Source organism: Pan paniscus, chromosome 10 (genome assembly GCF_029289425.2).
Source record: "Pan paniscus chromosome 10, NHGRI_mPanPan1-v2.0_pri, whole genome shotgun sequence".
NCBI lineage: Eukaryota > Metazoa > Chordata > Mammalia > Primates > Hominidae > Pan > Pan paniscus.
The window spans coordinates 40918542-40923928 of NC_073259.2; positions in this window are offsets into that span (position 1 = coordinate 40918542).

The following is a 5387-nucleotide window of genomic DNA, read 5'->3' on the forward strand; positions in this document are numbered from 1 at the left end:
ATAGAGCTCTTTTATGAGTTGAGAATCTAGCAGGGAAGATTATTTTTGTAAAAAGAAAGAAAAGAAGGCCGGGCGCGGTGGCTCACGCCTATAATCCCAGCACTTTAGGAGGCCGAGGTGGGTGGATCACTTGAGAACCAGCCTGACCAACATGGTGAAACCCCATCTCTACTAAAAATACAAAAATTAGCTGCTGTGGCATCGGGGGCCTGTAGTCCCAGCTACTTGGGAGGATCGCTTGAACCCGGGAAGCGGAGGTTGCAGTGAGCTGAGATCCCGCCACTGTACTGCAGTCTGGGCGACAGAGCAAGACTGTCTCAAAAAAGAAAACCAAAAGAAAAAGGCCGGGCGCGGTGGCTCACGCCTGTAATCCCAGCACTTTGAGAGGCCGAGGCGGGCGGATCACGGGGTCAGGAGATCGAGACAATCCTGGCCAACATGGTGAAACCCCATCTCCACTAAAAATACAAAAAATTAGCCGGGCGTGGTTGCAGGCTCCTGTAGTCCCAGCTACTCGGGAGGCTGCGCTAGGAGAACGGCGTGAACCCGGGAAGCGGAGCTTGCAGTGAGCCAAGATCGCGCCACTGCACTCCAGCCTGGGCTACAGAGCGAGACGACTCTGTCTCAAAACAAAAAAACAAAAAAAACAAAAAACAAACAAACAAACAAAAAAAACCCAAAAGAAAATTATTCATCACAGTACTCAATTCCTCTTGCTTACACCTTAGCTATCAGTGTTCATTTACCTATTGTTTAGCAAGCATTCTAGGACTTTTTCCCAACGTATTTTATTATACCTACTTTTTTTCTTCTTTTTTTTAAGATAGAAACGAGGTCTCACTATGATGCCCAGGTTGGTCTCGAACTCCTGAGCTCAAGTGATCCTCCGGCCTTAGCCTCTCAATGTGCTACGATTACAGGCGTGAGCCACTATGCCCAGCCTTTTTTTTTTTTTTTCTTTTTGAGACGGAGTTTCGCTCTTGTCACCCAGGCTAGAGTGCAATGGCGTGATCTCAGCTCACTGCAACCTCTGCCTCCCGGGTTCAAGTGATTCTCCTGCCTCAGCCTCCCAAGTAGCTGGGATTACAGGCACCCATCACCACGCCCAGCTAATGTTTTGTATTTTTAGTAGGGACGGAGTTTCACCATGTTGGCCAGGCTGGTCTCAAACTCCTGACCTCAAGTGATCCACCTGCCTCAGCCTCCCAAAATGCCGGGATTACAAGCATGAGCCACCGTGCCTGGCCATGCCCAGCCTATCATACCTACTTAATTCTAAACTCCTCAAGGGCAGAGAGCTTATCATTTTTTATTTCTTGTTTGTTTGTTTTTTGTTTTGCTTTTGTTTTCTTTTTTCTTTTCTACTTCTTACAAGAAGTACTTTAAGTATCAACAGATCAATAAATGCTGACTAATACGAACTTGAGTCACATTATTTCCTCATGTGAATCACAAACTTATAGAGGCAGCACAGGATGATGGAAAGAGCTTTGAAAATGAGACAGGACAGAGGAGCCAGGTTCTAGTGCCAGTTCTAATTTGTTCCTTCTCAGTGAAATGGGGACAGTAACATCAAGCCTCATTACCTCCAGGAGTTCTTTTAGCCTCAAATAGAAGAAGGCCTCAGATAGCCTTGAAGACCCTAATGATGATGGCAGTCATTAAAAAATGTGTGGCGCGGTGACTCAGGTCTGTAATCCCAGCACTTTGGGAGACTGAGGCGGGTGGATCACGAGGTCAGAAGATTGAGACCATCCTGGCTAACACAGTGAAACCCCATCTCTACTAAAAATACAAAAAAATTAGCCGGGCGCAGTGGTGGGCGCCTGTAGTCCCAGCTACTCGGGAGGCTGAGGCAGGAGAATGGCGTGAACCTGGGAGGCAGAGTTTGCAGTGAACTGAGATTGCGCCACTGCACTCCAGCCTGGGCGATAGAGCGAGACTCCGTCTTAAAAACAAAAAAACAAAAAAACAAAAAAAACATGTTTTGGCCAGGAATAGTGCTTACACCTATAATCCCAACACTTTGGGAGGCCGAGGTGAGAGGATCCCTTGAGCCCAGGAGTTTGAGACCAGCCTGGGCAACATAGTGAGACCCTGTCTCTACCAAAAATAAATAAATAAATAAATAAATAATAGCTGGATGTGATGGTGCATGCCTAACATCCCAGCTACTCAGGAGGCTGAGGCTGGGAGGAGGCTGAGGCAGGAGGATTGCTTGAGCCCAGGACTTCAAGGATGTAGTGAGCTATGATCTCACTTGAGAATAGCCACTGCACTCCAGGCTGTGGCTGGAGCAGGAACCCAGCTCAAAAAAAAATAAAGCATGAGGCCAAGTGCGGTGGCTCACGCCTGTAATCCCAGCACTTTGGGAGGCCGAGGCGGGCGGATCACTTGAGGTCAGGAGTTCGAGACCTGCCTGACTAACATGGTGAAACCCCATCTCTAATAAAAATACAAAAAAATTAGCCGGGTGTAGTGGTGGGCACCTATAATCCCAGCTACTTCGGAGGCTGAGGCAGGAGAATCGCTTGAACCCGGGAGGCAGAGGTTGCAGTGAGCCGAGATCATGCCATTGTACTCCAGCTTGGGCAACAGAGTGAGACCCCGTCTCAAAAAAAAAAAATTAGCCAGGCATGGTGGTGGGCGCCTGTAATCCCAGCTACTTGGGAGGTTGAGGCAGGAGAATCGCTTGAACCCAGAGGTGGAGGTTGCAGTGAGTTGCGATTGTGCCATTGCACTCTAGCCTGTGTGACAAGAGCGAGACTCCATCTCAAAAAAAAAAAAATTGGCCAGGCGCGGTGGCTCACGCCTGTAATCCCAGCACTTTGGGAGGCCAAGGTGGGTGGATCACGAGGTCAGGAGATTGAGACCATCCAGGCTAACACGGTGAAATCCCATCTCTACTAAAAATACAAAAAATTAGCTGGGCGTGGTGGCGGGCGCCTGTGGTCCCAGCTACTTGGGAGGCTGAGGCAGGAGAATGGCGTGAACCTGGGAGGCGGAGCCTGCAGTGAGCCAAGGGCCATCGTGCCACTGCACTCCAGCCTGGGCGACAGAGCGAGACTCCATCTCAAAAATAAATAAATAAGTAAATAAATAAATAATAGCAAATATACACCATGGACTACTATGCAGCCATACGAAACGATGAGTTCACGTCCTTTGCAGGGACATGGATGAAGCTGGAAACGATCATTCTTAGTAAACTAACACAAGAACAGAAAACCAAACACCGCATGTTCTCACTCATAGTGGGAGTTGAACAATGAACACATGGACACAGGGAGGAGAGCATCACACACGGGGTCCTGTTGAGGGATGGGTGGCTAGGGGAGGGATAGCATTAGGAGAAATACCTAATGTAAATGATGGGTTGATGGGTGCAGCAAACCACCATGTTACGTGTATACCTATGTAACAAACCTGCACGTTCTGCATGTGTATCCCAGAACTTAAAGTATAATAAAATAATAATAAAAAAACATGTCCTATATCAAGCATATCATCATATAAAGATGTCAGAGATGCATGAATGACTGTTACAGTCTTCCTGTGGACTTTTAAGGAAAGAAAAATAAGATATATAAAAAACAAGTTGCAGAAAAATATGAATGGTATGATCCAATTTTTGTTAAAAAAAAAAGAAAAAAGAAAAAAGAAAAAAGACTGGCCAGGTGTAGTGGCTCGCACCTGTAATCTCAGGATTTTGGGAAGCCAAGGCAGGCGGATCACTGGAAGCCAGGAGTTCAAGACCAGCCTGGCCATCACGGCAAAACCCTATCTCTACTAAAAATACAAAAATGAACTGGGTGTAGTAGCTTATGCCTGTAATCCCAGCTACTTGGGAGGCCGAGGCACAAGAATTTCTTCATCCCGGGAGGCAGAGGTTGCAGTGAGCCGAGAACACACCACTGCACTCCGCCTGAGTGACAGAGTGAGTAGAGTGAGATTCTGTCTAAAAAAAAAAGCTTTGATATTAAATCTGCTGCTGGTCTAGACCCAAAACATTTAATAGTAGTAATCTCTGATGAGCAGGATTAAGGGAGCCTGTCATTTTTTACGTTTTATATTTCTACATGCATATATGTATATTTAAAGTACAGTTGACTCTTGAACAATATGGGCTTGAACTGCACAGGTGAACTTACGTGAGGATTTTCTTCCACTTCTGCCACTGCTGCGATAATAAGACCAACCCTTCCTCTTCCTCCTCCTCATTCTACTCAATGTGAAGACAACGAAGATGATGATCTGCTTCCACTTAATGAGTAGTAAACATATTTTCCTTATGATAAGAGTCCTTATGATTTTCTTTTTTCTTTTTTGAGACAGAGTCTCACTCTTTTTTCTAGGCTCGAGGGCAGTGGCACACACGATCTCGGCACACTGTAACCTCTGCCTCCTGGGCTCAAGCAATTCAGCTGCCTCAGCCTCCCAAGTAGTTGGGATTACAGGCATCAGCCACCATGCCCAGCTAATTTTTTTGGTATTTTTTGTAGAGATGGAGTTTTGTCATGTTGGCCAGTCTCGAACTCCTGCCCTTGAGTCATCCGCTCACCTTGGCCTCCCAAAGAGCTGGGATTACAGGCATGAGCCACCTTGCCTGGCATATGATTTTCTTAATAACATGTTCTTGGCCAGGTGCAGTGGCTCACGCCTGTAATCCCAGCACGTTGGGTGGCTGAGGTGGATGGATCACGAGGTCAGGAGTGCAAGACCAGCCTGGCCAACATGGTGAAACCTGTCTCTACTAAAAATACAAAAATTAGCCGGGCTTGGTGGTGGGCACCTGTAATCCCAGCTACTCGGCAGGGTGAGGCAGGAGAATTGCTTGAACCTGGGAGGCGGAGGTTGCAGTGAGCCGAGATCACACCACTGCCCTCCAGCCTGGGTGACTGCAAGACTCCGTCTCGAAAATATATATATAAGGCCGGGCGCGGTGGCTCATGCCTGTAATCCCAGCACTTTGGGAGGCCGAGGCAGGTGGATCACGAGGTCAGGAGATCGAGACCATCCTGGCTAACACGGTGAAACCCCATCTCTACTAAAAAATACAAAAAAAATAGCCGGGCGTGGTGGCAGGGGCCTGTAGTCCCAGCTACTCCGGAGGCTGAGGCAGGAGAATGGCATGAACCCGGGAGGCGGAGCTTGCAGAGAGCCGAGATTGCGCCACTGCACTCCAGCCTGGGTGACAGAGCGAGACTCCGTCTCAAAAAAAGAAAAAAATATATATTGTAAGGATATAGAATATCATACATATTACGGAATATGTATTAATTGGCTGTTTATACGATTTATTGGTAAGGCTTCAGGTCAACAGTAGGCTATTAGTAGCTAGGTTTTTGGGAAGTCAAAAGTTATACGTGGTCAGGCTCATGGTGGCT